The following is a 20330-nucleotide window of genomic DNA, read 5'->3' on the forward strand; positions in this document are numbered from 1 at the left end:
GTGTGTGTGTGTGTGCAAATGTGTGTGTGAGTGTGTGTGAGTGTGTGTGTGTGTGTGTGTGTGTGTGTGTGTGTGTGTGTGTGTGTGTGTGTAAAAATGTGTGTGTATGGAAGGGAGGAGGTGGCATGTTTGCTCTATCACTCCCCTCTATCCATCATGTATTACTCCTCCACCTCTTCCTCGTTGGTGGTGTGTCGGCTAGAAGGACGGCCCCCGTGCTCTGACACACTCACACACACGCAGACACACACCTCCGCGATGTGTCACTACCGATTCCACCTGCCTCTCCCCGTCATTCCCCGCTCTCCTTTCCATCTACCTACGCTTGCTATTTTCCCTCCTTTTTTTTGTTGCTCTGCCTCAGTCTTTTTCTCCACCCCTCCTTGTCCTCAACCCCCCCTACGCTGTGTGTCACCGCTGCCGGGAAGAAAGAAAAATGCTCCGGCCGACAAAAGTGAGAGGAGAAAGGAGAAAACGGAGAAAAGAGTCAAAGAGAAGAAGATAGCAAAAGCTGGAGCGTGTTTGGAGTGCAGCGATGCCTCCATCCACCTTGAGCCTGACTCTTCTTTGAGGGAATATCCCAGACAGTGGAGAGCAGAAGGAGGGAGAAGAAAAAGTAGAGGAGAAGAGGGACTGAAAGAAGAACAGAAGGACTGAGAAGGCAGGACAACCAGCGCTCGCCTCAGGAGGGTACGGACACACAAAACAAAAAACATACATGCTCTTGCCAATCATTTATCTAACAACTTCAGCTCCTCTGTCCCTTTCTCTCTCTTTGATCTGCTTCTCTCGCTCTCTCTCTGCTGAGTTGTGTCCACAGGCTCTATTTGGGATTTTGACTAATTGTGAAACTATTCTCCGGACTCGAGCGAAGTAGAGACTTTCTCTTCTCTCCATTTCTTTTCATTCTAATTAATTCCCCCCTATGCAGATCGTCAAAGAGCCTCGCTCGCTCTCTCTCTAACTCTAACTCTGACTCTCTCTACCTCGCTCTCTGTTTTTTCCCGACTCTCCATCTGTCTGCCTTTGAGAAGCAAATAATTGGGTGTGGACATTGGCTTCTCTGTGGCTGAGCCGGAGGATTGAGGCTGTATGGAACTTCACACACATACACACACATACACCTGGAGCTCAAGGTGTGTGTGACTGTGTGTGTTTGTAAGTGAATATCCTACTGTGCAGAGTTTGTGTGTAGTCTTTAAATATAACTCTTTTAAATTGTCACCAAATTCAATGAAAAAAACAAAACCAACAATGTGTTATTGCGTCTTTAAATACTTTCCAACTTCTCTACTCTGTCTGTGGCTCTCTTGGCCCTCACAAATATATAGTTACATTTTTAACAAAGGCTGAGTCATTTCCTTAAACAGCTGGGCACTGTAAATAGTGTGTTTATTAGGGACTATTTTCAGCCGCGGATTAATATACATTTTATGCTCTGGTGAGCTTTTACAGCTTTATAGATGTATGTGGAAATAATTCAAAATAAACTGAAGGAACATGTCATTGTCATGTTTGTAATAGTGTTTAGGCACAAATGTAGCTGTTTTGGCACAGACAACTACAATTATTCATACTTTACAAGAAATGATTATTATTTTAGTCTAATGTGTTGTTGTTGTGACCTTTTTACAGTGCAAAGCTTAGTGAGAAAACACAGCAAGACACAGAGAGCTTGAGTAGTTGAGAGATTAGTGGCAGAGGTATTTCACTGGAGAGAGAGAGAGAGAGAGAAAGAGAGAGAGAGAGAGAGAGAGAGAGAGAGAGAGAGAGAGAGAGAGAGAGAGAGAGAGGTGTGTTGTAATGCTGGCAAGCTACAGGCAAACTGATTGAGTGGACACACACACATCGACACTTAGAAGAGATGTAAAGCCGCTCTCGCTACACTTTCTGCTCTGAGGCAGGGCGCCAAGTCTCAAGAGACGAACCGGAGACCCTCAAGAGCCTTTACACACACACACACACACTCAACACACACACACACACACACCTTAACACATTTTAAACACTCAACAGACACATACACAAAAAAATACAAATGGAACAAGAGGGACTCGGCTTCAGTGGGACTCTTTTCACGTTTCTTTTTTTTCAGCCACTTCTTTTCTTCTTCTGCTGTATTCATCTCTCTCCCTCTCTCTCTCTCTCCCTCCCTCCCTCCCTCCCTTTTTCCCTCCCTCCCTCTCCTTTACACCTTCCCGCCCAACCACACATCTCCCTCCTCCCTCTCCTTTCTGCTCGCTCTCCTCCTCCTCCTACTACCGCTGCTCAGCTCCATCCAGTCCGGTCTCATTGTCCTCACACACAACTCGACTCCGAGTGTGAGCGTGCGCGTGTGTGTGCATGAATCTGTGTGAGGTTGGCGGGTGCAGCCGGTCATTTCTACACCACAGCTTCAGCAGCGGAGCGCCGGGTTCCACTCTGAGGTGAGTTTGTGTCACCTCCTTATCTGATAAACACACTTTTCACAGTTTGAGGCTGTAAATTAGTTTCTTTTTAAAGTTTGGGTATACTGTCTCTTTTTCAACTGTAGAAAGAAATGAAGATAGTGTAGAGTGTGTGTGTATCTGTGTGAAATTGTGTGTGTGTTGTTTTTTGCGGTAACAGGGGTCAAAGGTGCTGGTGGTGACATTTGAATGAATGTAGGATGGATATGGAACTGAAAATGTGGCTCAGGCTTGTCCAAACTGCTAGTGTGATTGTGAGTGATTGTGTGCGTGTGTGTGTGTGTGTGTGTGTGTGTGTGTGTGTGTGTGTGTGTGTGTGTGTGTGTGTGTGTGTGTGTGTGTGTGTGTGTGTGTGTGTGTGTGTGTGTGTGTGTGTGTAGCCAGAGGGTGAGCTTGGCTTAGTCCGTACGTGCTCCGCTTATGAATTACTGACCACGGCTTGAGTCTTACTCCCCACTAGTTCACATTGAGCCTGCAAACACTCCCCCCTTTGGGTTTTTTCCTCTTTTCCATCTATCTATTTCTTTTTCTATGTTCCTCTTTTCTCATTCTGTTTGATTTGACTTCAGTGACTTAATTGGCATGCCCGCGAATAGAAAACCACACTGCCAAAGCCGTGTACCAAATGCAAATTCTTAAACAACCAGCCAACAATATATATATTTAAATGATCTCTACTTTTTTTTACTGTCTTTCTCTCTCTCTCTGTCACACACATACACACATTCCGTGGCAGATTTAAATATTTCCCGGCGGGGTTGGAGGATGAACAGAAATAGATCTAATTCTAAATCAGGATGGAGAGCTCGGCTCAGGCAGCCTCGCCAGCCTCCCTCCCTCCCCTCCCTCCCGTTACAGCCAGCAGCGACAACACTTGCACTCCAAAAAAAAGAAAGTTCAAAGATTAGCTGCAAATTTACCAGTGGAATTATATTGAGTGAGTAATATACTGCGGAAGTATGAAATAGCAACGCTGAAACATTGCCAAACCCCACACACTTTGGCCTAGATGCTGGACGTCGGAGGCGGAGGACAAAAGGGCATCTCAGTTTGGGAGATTTCGAAACAATGCATCTCACAGGAATTAAGTGTTTTCTCTCAATTTGCACTGCACCACCCACAAAATAATACTCAAAATAAACAGGGGATGTTAAAGTGCCTGGCTTGTTTTGTACAAACTTGACTTTCTAAAGATTTCGGAGAGTTTAAGCTGAATTGATTTGTCTGTTGCGGCTCTTAGCTGCTACAGTAGCTGGCTGCGCTGGAAAAAGCCTCCAGATTAAGCCATGAGTTAAGATACAGATCTGGAGTTGCTGAGCTCCTAGCTGCCTGTCTATCTTCCTACCTGTATGTCTGCCTGCCATGTCTGCGTGTCAGGGCTGACTCCAGAGCAGTGATAGGATAGGTCGTGGCCCGCCAGCTGCCTCCAGCGGTCCCGCAGAGGAAGGGAAAGATGGAGATGTGGAGGCAGGAGGAGGGGGAAGACAGGGGAGCAGGTTGAAGGAATGTGTGTGTTCATATGTCAAAGTGTGAGTTTGTGGTGGCAGTGTGAGAGATAAAGCAGGATGGGGGGGGTGGGGAAGGATAAGATGTGTTGAAGGCTGGATAAGCAGCACCTGGCTCGAGAGAGAAAATAAAAGATAAGAATGCACAAAGAGAAAGGTGGGGGTTGTAGAGGTGGGTGAAGCATCCAATATCTACCTACAGTCAGGACGGATGTCACATCAAGACCCACTCATCCTTTCCCTCCCTCTCTCACGTTCTCCCTGCGTCTACCTCACTAACCGCCCTCTTCCTCTCTACTCCTTTCTTTTGACAATGAGCCGACAGCAAAGAACAAAAGAAGACATAATACATGCAAACCCTCTTCTCTCTGCAGTCAGGAAGTAGAGGAGGAGGAGATGCGAAAGAGAGAGGGATGACTAAGGCAGGACATCTAAGGCGATTGCGGTAATCAATTATATAAAAAATAAACTACGCTGCTGTATTGTTGCTCCAGAAAAGTCAAACTGGTGTACTTTTGAAAAGACGGCAAATAAGCGGGTGAACTTTGAGACGTAAGAAAAATGTTATTTAACACAAGTTGGAGTAAGAAATAATAGCCATATTATATATATATATATATATATATATATATAATAGTCGTTTCCGTACGACAACACTGTCAATTACATTGCGAGGGTAATATATTTTTTACCCGAGGAGACCGTTGTTCATGTCCTGTCTGAAACAAAAAGTCAATGTTGATTTAATTGAATTTACGCACATAACTTAAGTGACGTTGATGTTTTACTAAATAGTTTTGTTGCCTTTTTGTTTGTTTCAATTCACAATGTTAACCACGTGTTTAAAATTGCCAGCGTGATCCGTCAAAAAATACGTTTCCAATTGAAATGAAGAAGGCAGTTTAGTTGTATAGGAACATCATTTAACTGGGTTGCATTGATTACCTTCTACCTTCTACTATCTAGATTCATTTGTTAATGAGCTGATAGATGTCATAAGGAAAGAGTCTGTCCTCACCTGAACTCTTCAAACAACTCATGTTCAAGCAACCTCTTGTGGGCGCTCGAATAAAGGCTTTCCTCTTTCAGAAGCAAAGGCTGAAGGAGCACGACGTTCACATAGTGCCAAGAAAAACTCCATGCGAGGAGGGTGGGCACACAATATGTTGGAATCACACACAGGAAACTGGTTTGCGCTCCGTATTTTACTAACAGCTAACAATGGTTTTATTTTAAACACGACATTTTTCCGAATTTTCAGTCACATAAACGTAACCAAACCTTAACGAAAAGTAGTTATTGGAACTTGGGTTTAATCTTGTAGCTAGACCACTTAGATCTTAATTATGAGCAACTAAAAACAACTTACACATAAGCCTCTGAGTTGTAATTCTGTATCGGAGATGGGACAGCCTCAATATCTCCCACTTGGTGAACAAAAGTGTCAAAAAACAGTGGGCTATATGTCTACAAAGCCTCCATCGCTGGCAGTTATATAAGATCCAGAATCAACACTAACTGATTTAGCTAATAAGGAATCGCCAAAATATGCGACATAGCAAAAGTAGTCAGTTGACGTTATTTAAACGATGTGACTACCAGACTTGCAGTTGGAAATAATGTGGGCATACTCCCAAGTCGGACGAACAAGGTTTTTTCTATTCTTTCAACATAAGCGTAAATGCAATAAAAAAAAACATAAATTTGCCAAATTTAATTGGAGGAGAAAAGATTGGTGAATTATTACTTAAACTGTCGACTAGATTCACAACAGGTATATTATTCACTTGCGTTATGACCTTCAAATGAACTGCTAGCTCATTTGAAGGAGACTCCGGTATAATAGTCTGGTATTCTGACTTTTCGTTGCTCCATTGGATCTACATTTAGCTATGTTGTCATGTCCCAAAATCGGCGCACTTTATAACCAGGCGCATGCGTACTCTGCAAGTGCACGAAACAGTAGCCACAAGTGTAAAAACATCCTTACGAGAGAAATTTTGCTCTGCGAGTGCACATTACAATGACCACAAGCGGCAAATCGTCTTCGCACAAATGCGGCAGTACAGAGCTGGGACGAGAGCTAGCTTGACCCTCCCATAGCACTCGCACCTGCTCAACACTTGCTAGCACGTCAAGTTGATTTTTGAGACTTTGGAGGCGGGGAAGGAATAGACAGTAGCTGAGGTCCACGCTCCGGCGGGGGCACCAATGACATTGATCATCATGTGCTCGCATGAATGCGACACGTATGCAAACATTTTGGTTGTAGTCTGGAGCGCTACTTTGGTGAGTACAATGTAATCATAAATGATAGAACCAATGGCCAGAGCTGCAAAAATAAAACCCAAGTTGTAATAAACTGTAATTTTATTTCAGGGTTTGGTAACGTCAATCTTTTTTTTAAATGATGATATGGGTGGTTTGTGAAGCATCTACATATGATTTATTTAGTTGTTTCATTTTGAAGGAGTAAAACTTGAGTACTATTCAGTGTTAAAAGTAAAATAACGATTAGTCGTTATGCCGGCACCATTATTATGTTAATGTTAATTAAAAACTGAAAGAGTTCATGCTATAGATGTAAAGTGGAACGACAAAAAAAAGGGAAAGTAATTATTTCTACCTATAATTTTAAATAGGTAATTGATGGATGCTGGGATTACAGTATATTGCATTTACGGGATTGCTTGGCTTGTCCCTTTGGCTAGCTTGACTTGCTAAATAATGGTTGCAGTATATTACACATATTAAACCCCCCCCCCCGTACTCACGCGTGCAGTGATCACACTCTGGCAATGATTTCAGCTGCGGTAATTAAAGAAGTGTTAGCGCTGAGTGAATAAAACATGCATCAATCCCTCTTCTCTTCATTTGAGCTCCCCTCCTCCATTCTCTCCTCTGGTGTTTGTTTCTCCCTCTCCCCTTCTCTTTTATCTATTTTTATCTTTTAATCATTCTTCTCTCATTCTTCGTTATCTCCTCTTTTTCTCATGTTGTTCAGCTCTTTCATTTCTTCTTCCACCTCCTATTATTCTGCTCATTTCCTCCTCCAATTCCTCGTTCCTCCTCTTCTTCTCTCTTCCCTTCTTCTCCCCTTTTCCCCCTTTATCATTATCTCCCTCCTCGTGCTCTTCCCTTCTTCCTCTCCATCTTCTCCTCCTCCTCTTCTCTCTCCTCTCCATCATTTCCCAGAGGTGAACCAATGTGTGCAAGCTGTTGCAGCAAGGGCAACGCTGCCGTACACACAGCTAGTCTAGCAGGGATGAGATATACAGTATGTGTGTGTGTGCGGGCACTTTCTAGCTCACACACACACACACACACACACACACATGTTCCTTGTAGACACTGCAGGTGCTGCATCAAGATAAATGAGCCGTCATTAGCCAATCAGGTCAGCTGGTGGGAGGGCGATGGAATACGGAGGAGCGAGTTCAGCTAGTGGAGGTCAAGCCTCTGACAGGGGAGATGTGTGTATTTCTGTGTGTGTGTGTGGATTCCCTGATTGGATGTAAGCTCTTACAAAGTTTTCTTCTTCTCCTCCTCGCTGCAAGAGCTTCCCCTTCCCGTCCTCCTTTCCTCCATTGCTGTTTCTTCTTTTTTTTTTCTCCCCCCACCAGCGCTCCTTTGGGAAGCAGAGGAGTGCTGAAGATTGTTGTGCTGCTGCTTGACGGCCTAATTGGTATCTCCAGCACGTTGTTTATCTCTTCATCGGCGACTCGTCAGAGTGAAGGAGACAGAGGTTGAGAAAGAATTAAAAGCATTTCAGAAGTCTAGCTTTCAGCTTGGAATTTCTGCAGGAGGAAAATGTAGATGTCATATTGTGTTTTCTTCCCAAAGCACTTCTCCAGGGAAAAGGCTATGAAACCAATTAGAGAGAAAGTTAGACTGGCATATATTCTCATTACAGCACTATAATCAATCAATGGGTGTGTGTGCGAGTGTATTTGTCCTCTTAACATTTACACTACGGCTAATGCAAATGGATTTATGCATTTATGCAAGTGCTCATTCTCACAGCCAAGGTGCTGCTGGGAAGGAGGAAGGTAAATGATTAACCCCATGGAAAAAACTCTAATCTCCGTCATTCTCTCCCTCTCTCTATGACTGTGTGTTTGTGTGTGTAGGGGGCTTTCAGGATGGCCGGTGGCTGTCTTTGATCACTAATCCTTTCTCTGGCCTGGGCCTGACTTTCTGTCCCTCGTTCTTTTTTTTCCTCTGCCCATCTCTCCGCTCTCCTCTCATCTCGTCTCCCGCGCTTGCCTCGCACGGCCAGTTGCCATGTCTGCATTGTGAGCAGCTTACAGGCGAATATCTAGGCCAGTGTGCCCTCCCTCTCTTTCTTCTCTCCAACGCTCTTTCTGACTCTCTGTCGTTCTCCCTCTGTTTTCGTGAGTGTTTAAAAGACAGTTTGGGATTTTAACTCAAGCGATTTATTGGTCGCTATAATCATTCCTTTTCTCCGTACTGCAGTGAAGCAGGTCTTTCCTTGTTCGACTTCACTGTAATGGTGTGTTACTGAGTGCAAAGCAATTGGTATCATTGTGTACAAAGCCAATGGAAAACAGCGGTTCTGATAGACGTAAAGTTGTAGTGGGTTAGGGGCACAGTTTCTGTGGTTGTCAGTTTAAAAGTTTAAAAAAGGACAGAGGAGCGAGACTGCAGGAAAATAATAAAAAGGTTCCTGGCGAGTTTTGAGCTGACACACAAACACAGCAGACACGTAGCTGCAGATAACGTCTTTAGCTTACAGTCAATACAGATTCAAGTGTAGCTCGGACAAAACCGGGCTCTGGGAACTCGTATAACATTTTTGACACTTCACTTATTCGAGGAAAAAATAATAAAAAGTTGAATCAATAAGCACAGCACACACAGCTGGTGCTAACCTTGCTAGCTAGCTCCAGCTGTAGGCTACTGGATGTTTTTGGGTGAATTAACACAGACTGCAAAAACACCCAAAAGTTGAACTTGAGACTTGCGTCAAGTGCGGTCTGAAGAAGGGCGGGGCAATGTGTCGAAATTCAAACCTGCATTTTTTTTTTTTATATCTTACATCGGGCTAATAAGAGATAGATTCAGGAAGGATTACAGTGACCAAAAAGTATTTTACCTGCATATGGAAAATGAGTATTGTAATAAGATAGAATTGGAAAAAAATGTACCTTTTCCTTTAAATACAGTTTCTTTCTTACTTACTTTCTCTCTTCTGGTACCCTTCCTCCCTTTCCCTAATTACATGTGTGTCTCTCTCGCTCTCTCTCTCTCTCTCTCTCTCTCTCTCTCTCTCTCTCCCTCTCTCTCTCTCTCCCTCTCTCTCGCTCTCCTCTCCTTGTCTCTCTGTCTTTCTCCTTCTCTCTCTCCGTCTCTCTCTCCTTCTCTCTCTCTCTCCCTCTCTCCTTCTCTGCTCGAGATCACTGTGACCTTTATGCCGTCTTTTCTCTTACTTTCTCTTTTACTCAGTTTCAGGTAATCTGTCCAACTCTCTCACACACACACACACACACACACACACACACACACACACACACACATACACACACACACACACACACACACACACACACACACACACACACACACACACACACACACACACACACACACACACACAAACTACCATAATGCACTGTTATTCAGCCAGTTAACTTCAGAAGGGAGCTCAATGGTTGGCGAGGCAGTTGTAGTGTTAGTGAGACCTCATAATCCCCCTGCTCTGTCCGGACCTCGTTAAGCCTAATTCCCCACTGGGAACATGGAGGTTATAATTAATGTGCCTCTAGCAGACCTCGGGAGCGCCTCCTTGGCTATCTGTAGTCCTGGTGTCGCTCCACAAGGGGGCAAGAGAGATACTTATAGAAGCAACAGACTACACAAAGTTTGTTTGTCCGCAGACTTAGTTAGTTAGTGTAACACAGATGCTGAGGCTTCACCCAGAAATCAACATTTCCTGATGATTTTTTCTCCACCGAAATATAAAAAAAACGGCAGTGGATGTCCATTGTCTTGAATGATCTTGTCTGCACTGTGTACTCATCCGTCACAAGTAGACTTTGAAGCCAGCGTAACTAATCAAACTAATTCTTACAAAGTGTCTGACCACCTGAAGGTGGAGCAGAAAGATGCTGCAACAGAGAGGGGTGAGACACAATGAATCTAACAAATGAGGATAACGGTGCACACTTTTAAACTCTTAGAATTGTTGCATTAGGTTTTTCAAACAAAAAGGAGTTTTCTAAAAAAAACTAGAACGGCAGTCAGAGCGCGCAGACCTGCACCAAGGCCGTTTCTATCAGGGATGAATAATGCGTGTATCCGCCCTCTAATTCTGATTCACTCCATAATTGAATGGGTCCTTACTTGGCCGATGCTACACCCATTCACCAGGTTTCCAATATGGAGGACCCTATTGTTGCATTGTTGGTTTTAGAAATTCTAAAACGATAGAGCATAGCCCAAGCAATTGTGATGTCTGGAAGGTGGGAGTGAGTCATCGTACTACTGAACACACAGAAGTCAGTGCAGAAAGTGTTTCCCTCCATACAAGATCCTGTGACTCTTTAATGCTGAAACAATTGTTAGATTTATCAATTACTCAACTGACAGAAAAGTAATCAACAACAATTTAAATAATCGATCCATCACCCAGGTCATTTATCAAGCAAAAATGCCAAACGTTTGCTGGGTCCAGCAAGAACAAGCCATTAGACATGACATGGAAACCTGGCACCGCATCTTTAAATAATCATTAGCAACCCTATCTTCTGCTACTTTTATTTTATAATCATCTTTTCTTTGTCCATTAAAAAGCATTTCCTCTTTAAATAAAGTGAGCCACTTCACAAAGAGTGAATGTCGCTGTATTCATAGAAATTGGTCAAAATGATCTGGTTTGCAGTGGGAAATAGTAGAATTATCACATTTTCATTGTTGTCTATAACATTTAACTGAGTGATTTTTAAAAATGGGTATTTTTTGGACGCCTGGCGAGACGGAATGGACAGATCGACGTTGAATATCGAGCAGTCAAGGAAAGAGGGCAGATATAAGTAGGTGCAGGTGGAGTGGTGGTGTGTGTGTGTGTGTGTGTGTGTGTGTGTGTGTGTGTGTGTGTGTGTGTGTGTGTGTATGCATTGGGGGAATTTGGAAATGTGTGTGTGTTGAAGGGGACAAGCACAAAGCAGTGGCCTGTGGAGGAGATAGAAAGCTCCTGTGTGTTACTGAGTCAATAGGCTCTTTGTTCGCTGGGACTGGGAGACAGTTAGCCATGAGGACAGACTGAGACTCCAATGCACCATAGTGTACCTGAACCTGCACACACACACAATACACACACACACACACACACACACACACACACACACACACACACACACACACTATTCAAATACCTCAGCCTGACAGGACGTCATTCAATCTCTGTCCACTGTTCTGCTTTACCTTCTTTATTACCGTATCAGTTTTTCCCTGACTTTCTCCTCTTTACTTGTCTCGTACTTTATCTCTCTTTCTCTACATATATCCATCTTTCCCGACCTTGTCATCCCATCCACCGTTGGCGTCTTTGTGTTGGAACAACAGAAACAGTTTCACTGTTTTTCCTGCCCTCTCAGTAATCTAGGCTGGGGGGTTGGTGGGTGGGAGTTTGTACCTGAGATCAGGACAGAGGGCATTTTGTGTCGGACAAGGGAGCAAGAGACAGCGAGAAGGAGAGTAGAAAGAGAGTTGAGAGGGCGGGTAGAATGGGGGGGGGAGACAAGAATGCAACACAGGTAAAAGCTTTGTGCAAGTGCAGGAATCCAGAACACACACTGCTTTTAATGTCTACGTGACGGTAAAGAACGAGTGGAACTAGAAAGCTAGAAAAGAACGACAGGAAAAAGTGGAAGATCTTTGTGTTTGATTGGAACAGATAAGTGGAAGGGAAATGGTTCATATGTGGCCGCAAAGACAGAGTGAAGGGAACTCGGAAAAGTGCAGGATTGCTGCCGACACGACAAATATAAGATGTAAGTAAAACCAAATCTTCTGGCATTTCTCACATATTTATGAGCTGTTTCTGCTTTTAAAAAGTAATCTGTGAATTTTATGAGCTGTAATATGCGTCTTAAGTGTACCCTCTGCAATTAATGACCTAAAGAAAAGCTGTACATGAAAGTCAATGCATTGGATTCGGGATATTCATTTATTCACCAGTGAGAGCATCTTGTTGTGTGCGTTGCGTTTGTTCTGGACGGGAGCTTTCTCATTCCACGAGTAGAAGTCAGGCACATGTCAGCATGAATCACACTCACATGCAGGGATTCTGCTTTGTATGTGTGTGAGTGTCCGAAGGCAGCCATAGTATAAATAATGGATCAAGTTTAATAAGCTTTCTGAGGAACGTCTCTGGGCTGTTGACCATTGGGATCAGCATTAGGATTCTGTCACTCAAACTTAAAGGCACAACTCTCTTAGCTTATCTGCTTCTCCTGACACACACGGACACAACATGCAGGCTCAGCTGCACACACATACATGCATGCTCGTACTTTCTCGCTCACTCGTGCAAACGCTGATCGCCTAATCTTGTCGTCCAAACAACAAGATAACGAATAAGCCACCATTGTCTGTTTCCACAACGAATGTTGATAAGACACAAATCAGCTTACGCACACAGACGCACACAAACACGCGCGCATAAACATACACAGGCACATACAAGGAAGCGGTGCGAGTTTTCACAGGGATAAGGTTGAAAGAGACGGACTAAAACAAGGATGGATGACTTTGACATTAATCCTACCTGCTTCAAAATATCTGAGGTCCCCTCTTCTTAAACCCTGCTTCTTCATCTCATTCCTTATCTCTGCATGTGCAGAGAATATGATACTTCAGCCAGCGGCCACTTAGCTTAGCACAAAGACTCAAACCAGGGGGAAACAGCTAGCCTGGCTCTGCTCAAAGGTTTCATCATCTAACTCTGCCCAGAAAGTCCATAAGCGTACTTTGCAATGTGTCGAAACATTCCTTTAAGTGAGATGCGTTTCCTAAGGCCATTTCCATGGTTAGAGAGGCTGCCCTGGATACGAGCATGTACGTGTCAGCTTACTTGCACGTGCATATTAATGTTTAGAATAAACAGCTGACAAATCTGAAATGTGTGTTGAAATAATATGACAGCAGGACAGACAGTATAAACCGTATGATGGGCTCATCTGCTGCTGACTCAAAACTAGTACGGGCTGATTGCCACAACTGTGTGATGTTTTATTCAACGTGTCATTAATGATGCATTATGTTTCACTTGTCCATCTTGTTTGTCCTCAGAATGAGCAGCTGTCAGTACTCACTCTGCACGGTGCAAATGTTTTTATTTCTTTACTTCCACAAGTCGATGGTGAGCTGCTGCTCTGTGTGCACAAAAGGACACTGCAGGCTGCATGTTTCCTGAAGTCGGCACGAGGTGGGATCAGAAAAAAAGTCTAAATCTTTTATGTGAACTGTTTCCAATGTGTCAGTCTTCACCATGCATGTTTGTGTGCAGAAGGAAATTGTAGAACAATTAATCAAAGGACACTTTGATCTGCACATGAGTACGATTATTGATATTCTACAACAGTCTGATGCTGGTTGCACAAAAAGGCAACCAGCAGATATGCCGTGCCGGCTTGACAGTGACATCATGTCTCCAGTTTGAGACTGCAGATGGAACAGGTACCTGCTGTGAAGAGAGTCTAACTGCCTGCCTGGCATTAACGCCATAACTGCTGAACAATGCACTAAATTACAAAATATTTCATGTTTGCAAACATATGTTTCTGTTCAAGCAGCTATAAATGTGCCATCTCTGGAATCTATTTCATCAAATAGAATATATCAAATAAGGATGTTTTCACAGCTGGCCGGTTTCAGCTTCGTAAGTGATTAATCAGTAATGCTGTGATGTCTGCAGGGTTGGCAAGTATGCTGATCAACCATACTTATTTATCATTGACACGTGATTATCGACTTGCTTTTTCATCTATGCAGGCTTTAAAGGTGAGATTTTGCCTGCTGAACTTTTTAAACAGAATTCCTGGGGGTCGTGTCACAAAAGTCCTACTCATAAACTTCACCGATACTGAATCTCGCTCCAAACTAAATTGAAAAGTTGGCAGCCGTGGACTGAAGTAACATTTTGTCCTCTGACAACTTTAGTATAAAGTTACTATTTTCATTCTCTATTACACTGTAGGAACAAACACTTTCTCCTAAGGCAATAGGTCACAATAGACTTTATAAACTGTAAACCATCTCTATGACATTGAATGTGAAAATGCTTGAATAAGTGGGGATAGCAAGTTGGGCTCCAATTTGGTATTTCCTCGTCTCTGACATCATTTTGGCATATTACTCTAAGAATGTTCATTTTAGAGCCTCACTTTCATACACTGCTCCATTTAATGTTTGTTACAATAATAACGTGTATAGTTCAGATTTTGAATTTGTATATATGTACGTATTTATTCAAGCCTTCTTTTGTATATATATTTCTGTTCTTTAGGGTTGTTAGTCGCTAATGTTACTGGTCATTTCGTTTATTGTTTTAATGTTTTTATTATTTCAAATGGATTGACATACTGTATAATGTTGGTAACAACTATTTATCCTTATCAAAATGTATGATAATGTGTTTATTTTTTTAAATGATCAGCCAATAAATTGTTATGGGGATATTTTAAACCCTCAAATATCAATATCATTATCAGCCTAAAAATCCAATATCAGTCATTATTATTCTTTAATTGCAGGGGTTACAGCACGCTAGAGCAGAACCAATGATTAGTTGGTGCGGATACTTGGGAACATCACCACCTTAAAATGAATCATTTACAAGTTAAACTTTTATCAAAGTATTAAATAATTCAAATTCATTGCTTTTTCCTTGGCCAATATCACCGAACAAAAATATTGGTCTAACCCGAGTTTGGATCCCGCCATGGTGCCACGCTGTACTCGGGCCCGTGGCTGTTCATTTATGTGTGTATTTGTGGATGCACGTGGGCTGCTTTGCCTCCCTCTCTCTCTCTGTTAACGTTGACTCATCCATTTTCAGCCAGTTAATAATTCAGAGGGTCTGCAGGCTGTGTTTTCATCTGTCTCATCTCTGTGAAAGAACCCCTAGTAATTACACACCACCAAAACAAGACATGGACTCCAATGGCTGGCAGCGGGCTAGGGACGGAGAGTGAGCAAATGGAGAAAGAAGAGCGGGTGAGAGTGAGGGGAAGGAGAGATCGGAAGACGGGGAGCTAGGGATTGGAGGATACACAGGAGACAAGAAGGATACAGTGGAGAGAGGTGTCTCAGCACTGTTGTAAATCCTCTGCAGGGCCTTGTAAACTGTCAGACAAGCTGAGGGTGTTAAAGGCATGAAGTGAGAGTTGCACACACACCTGTACACACACATACGACTCACTGCGAAGAAAAGTTTACTCCTGCTCTCGACGTGACTGGCTCGCTGCTGTGTTTTATGGCTTTCTATTCCTATGTGATTTTCTCTGGCATGTCACATAGGGTCTTAAGCCATTGGGTACAGAGTGGGAGATCTGCAGACAAGGATTAGATGGATATATGAAATGACAAGAGGGATAAAATAAGTGTACATGGAGGTTTAACGGCATATATGTGCACACACATGCACACGCGCACACACACACACACACACACACGCGCGCACACACTCCATGGCCCGAGGCGCTTTGTCTCTGCTTGCAGGCAGCCTGGAAACTAGCTCAGCTAATTGCCCCCATATGACACAGGTTGAAGCCCACATCAATCCCTAAAGCCACACAAGCACACACATACACGCATGAATGCAGACACTTTATGTTTGCTCTGTGCCTGTGTTATTGTCACCCACTCTTTCCCCCTTGCATTACACACACACACAATATACACTCCCCAACCAGGCCTGCTGACTCAGGTTGGTATTTAATGAAGCTCTCAGTTTCACCTCGCGTCTCCTAATCTCTGCTCATTTGTGATTGGCTGCTAGCTCGCAACTGAAAAATGTTAACGTTTGGAGTTTAGTGAGCCTTAAGACTACTTCTGGCTGTGTGTGTGTGTGTGTGTGTGTGTGTGGGTGTGTGTATGAGCAAGAAAAGGAGAAACAGTGGGAGAGGGAAAGAGTAATTGAGGCGCATATACGGATGGGAAGAAAAATGTGGGAAGAATCACAATGGTAATGTTTCTCCTCATTGAGTGACAGCGCTCTATAGACAACGGTGCCAATCTTTACCGCAGTGTATGTTTGACTGACCTATTGACTGAATCACAGTAACTTTCTCTGCATTGAGTTTCTTGCTGAGAGCACTGCACAAACGGGAAAGACAAACTCACTCGGCCTTGAGCTTTATCGACAGCTGTCTGCTATATTTGTACTCGATTACTACACTTTCCCAGCTGTAAACCTGTAGTTGATGTAAGTGATGGTAAATCTCAGACGATTAAGATTTGAAGCCATGTTTGAGGATACGTTCCTGACAGGCGGCAACATCCGAGTCTGAAAAGTGAAGCCAATGTGGAAGTGCCTTAATCTCACATTCTATTCAATATCCAGCAGGAAGGGGCGACTCCTCTGGATGTATAGAAGTCTATGAGAAAATGACCACACTTCTCACTTTATTACATCAGTTAACATTTTCCCGACAAGTTTATGGCCTAGTTTTAAGTCTTCATTAATACAGCATGATGTTCAGTTAGTAAATTATGTTCCCATTTAGAGTAAAATAGACGATAAAGTGGCGTATGCTTTAGGGCGGGGCTACCTTGTGATTGACAGATTGCTACCACAGTGTGGGTGCTCTCTGTGTTCTTCTTACGACTTTAACCCTTTCACAGGGGGTTTTAAATTCTTGAGATTCTTTATTCTTTATTTTAATATTAGTTTATTTTGCATTAGACAAGCATAATGTGTGGAGTTCCCATTATGCAACAATGAGAAGGTTATGACATAAACCTATAGTATCATTGCATGATCACTCTTGTGTTTCTATGTTATGGAACATTCATTAAAAGAACTGTTAAAGGAGATCAGAGATGGCACACCATTGAAGCTCTTAATGTTTTTACAGCTTCATGTTTTATTAAAGCATCATTGCTTAAATGTTTCAGCCAAAGCCTTTCATCAGAAGGTTCTTCATAAGCTGATTTAATAACCTATTGGTCTTCGTGAAGTCTATACGTGTGTTGATATAAATTTCAATTCATCAAGTAAAATTTCCCAATGTGTGTTCAAATCAGCCACAGCAATAATAAGATCAGAGATAAATATTAATGCATGTTTCAAACTGGGAGGCACTTTTCTTGGAATCGTGCACTGCACAGCATGACATGCCGACTTGATGATATTTTTTATTTTAGGCAAACTGGAAGTGAATCAAATGATGCCAAAAAAAGGGCTGAATCTCTTCATCATAGAGTTCTCTTAAAAGTTCTAATCATAAAACTCACTTTGCTTTAAAATGGATAAAAAACAGAAAAACAAACAAACCATCTTCGCTTTCTTCCTCTATGATTACGGATATCTTTTTGTGTTCAAAAGGCTCATGAACTCGAAAGCAGTGTGATGTCTTGACAAATTGCCAGATGAAGCATTAACGTTTTAACGCCTCCCCTCCTCTCCTCCTTGTCTCTCCTCCCTCTCTCCCTCCGCAGGGTGCGTCAGACAGGCCATGCCCTTCACCTGGGCCTGCTTCTGCGGCCTGAACGGGTCCTGCTGCAGACGACAGAAGAAGAAAAAAGAGCAAGTGGAGGAAAAGGAGGGTGAGGAGGTAGAACAGGTAGAACGATGCAGGGATCAGGAGACTGAGGTGTGAATGTGGCGCAGGCAGCTGTGCTCTCCTCACCTTCACCAGGGTTTTATCCTTTAACAGACCGGAATGTGCAGCCCGGGTTACTGCTGCTTAGCACAGACTGTCTGACTGTCTCACTATAACAGAGATGCTAAAGGGGCTTCATCAGGCTTTTATTGAAAATTAAGAATTTATATTTGAACCGATACTGCATCTTTTCCAATAGTACATGTGACTAAGGCTTCAGGTTCCATAAACTCAACTACTGTAATACTGTATCAGAATGATGATAATGATCCCTATTACCCATCCCTGCTCACTCTCTTCTCTTGGCAGCTGACTGGGAACTTTGCTTCTGCTGATGTTATTCCAAAAACACATTTCTTATCAGTTTGATTCATTTATTGCCATAGCTGTACTGTATAAGGCGTGCAGAGACTCTAGTCAACCATTATTTCTCTCAGTCACACTTCTCAACGAGGCCCCATCTCTCCCCTCGCCTCCTTAATCGCAGCTCCACGGACGCTGAATCCTCACCTACCTGCTTATGTCAGATCAACTTAGTGAAAACTTCAGCCAAGTGAGAAAGTGTACAGTAATTTCCAAAGTCACCCATGGAGGGCTGGAGCCCATCTCAGTTTTCACGCTGAGCTGGGCCCAATCTAAAGCAGAGCAGCTGTCCAATCAGCAGCTTAGCTGGAGTGTGAAGATAGGAGTCAAGGGTCAGAATGAGCAACAGGGTTTGTGAGAAGTCCCTCCTCTGATGCCATAGCATCTCCGTCTCATTAATAGGCAGACAAGTAATTACAAACACGCACACACACTGATGCAGACCCATCCATTAATGTCCTCCGGTGGGAGGGGAGAGTCTGTCCGTAAATGCCACTGCGGTGCGCTTCCAGCTGTCACCTGTGTAAGTGTGTGACTCTGCAAGCATGTCTGTGTTCTTGCGTTTCTTCTTGGCTGCAACAATAGACTTTCAAAGCTGAAACAAGTGGTTAAGAGATATTTTCAGCTGCTATGGAACTGCCTTTTCAGAATGCACATCGAGACACAAAGACACACACACACACACACACACGCAGGTCTCATTAGCGCATGTGATTATGCATGGCACGTCCAGTCAGGCAGTGGAGATGTAATTAACCTTTTCCAGCAGGAAACAGATGCCTGGATGTCACACACAAACACACAATGACATACACACACAGACGCACACACACGTCTGCTGTCAGGGAAACAAAGCCAACGTCACGGTGTCACGGAAACAAAGACCCAAAAGCGCCGCCTGGCACTCTGTGATAATCCCCTCACGCATATTTACATTCAGGGCTTAGAATACGCCTCGGTGCCGCCGTCTCCACCCCACGCCTCCTCCGCCCATCCTCCATCTCCTCTTCGTCTACCTTTCGCCCTTCCGCCACATTCACCCTTTTCCTTCCACTATCTCTTCCTCTCCTCCATCTATTGCATCTCTCCAGAAAGTCTCTACGTCGTGGGGTTCTTCGGTTTATAATCAGTGGATAGTACATGGCCTTGCATGGCGTCTCCCACAGATTAGCCCCCACTCTCTCTTTCACTGACTCTGAATATCACAGATTTCTTCAGGCGGGCAAAAAGCTGCTTTACGACAGATTAATGGACGGCCCTGATTGTGTCTGGTGGTGTGTGTGTGTGTGTGTGTGTGTCTGTGCCTGCATGGAATAGATTGTCTGTTTACTCATTCTCCCGCTACAAGCGGCGAAATGAGACAAAGCTAAAGCCATTTCACAGTGTAGAGCACCTATTATGATTCACTGTGTTACGACGCAGCCCTAATGAGAAAGCGAGAGAATGAGAAGAGGGGTTGGAGGAGGATAGGGGAGGAAGAGAGAAAAAAGACGGTAATGAGAGCGAGAGTTCGATACGGAAGAGGGGGGCTAATGCTAGACAGAGCAGTCATGCTAATTGGCTACAGTGGATAACTTTCTGAGGCGGGGGATGAGTGCGTGTGTGGTGGGGGGGCAGAGAAAAGAACAGCCTGATCTGTCGGCATTACACTCGTTTAACGCTCCCTCCAATTCACCTCTTTAATGAGAGGAATATTCGCTCCAGTAATGGCGAAAGACTCGAAATTGGTAACGATTTGTTGCTCACACACAGACACACACACACACACACGTGGAGGTGGTAGGTGGGGTTGAGCGAGGATAGTTGGTGAGGAAGGGTGTGTGTGTGTTTTCCCTCAAGCACCACAACCCAGTCTTTTATGGATCATGGCAATTTTCAGAGATTGTAACTCAAGGACAAACGGCTAAAAATAGAAGGGTGGTGCACGACTCCTGCGACAGCGGGAAGGGGAGGTGGGAGGAGGTGTCTGTAACTGTGTGTGTGTGAGTGTGTGTGTGTGTGTGTGTGTGTGTGTGTGTGTGTGTGTGTGTGTGTGAGTGTGAGTGTGAGTGTGTGTGTGTGTGTGTGTGCAAAAACGAGTCCTGTCGCATTAGATTTGGGTCAGAAACGAGGGGAAGAGTCGACGAAGCGGAGAGTGTTGCAGACGGCGGGGAGATTCATCCCTTGCT

At 43.6% G+C, this 20330-nt stretch overlaps 1 long non-coding RNA gene across 1 annotated transcript; it reads left to right on the forward strand.

Annotated features, from left to right (window-relative positions):
• Positions 1 to 321: 321 nt before the first annotated feature.
• LOC115008702 (uncharacterized) lies at positions 322 to 19648 on the forward strand. Its single transcript, XR_003832328.1, has 3 exons — positions 322 to 690; positions 2273 to 2426; positions 17636 to 19648. It is a non-coding gene; the product is annotated as an uncharacterized LOC115008702 (long non-coding RNA).
• The last annotated feature ends 682 nt before the right edge of the window (positions 19649 to 20330 follow it).

The sequence above is a fragment of the Cottoperca gobio genome, chromosome 5 (assembly GCF_900634415.1).
Source record: "Cottoperca gobio chromosome 5, fCotGob3.1, whole genome shotgun sequence".
NCBI lineage: Eukaryota > Metazoa > Chordata > Actinopteri > Perciformes > Bovichtidae > Cottoperca > Cottoperca gobio.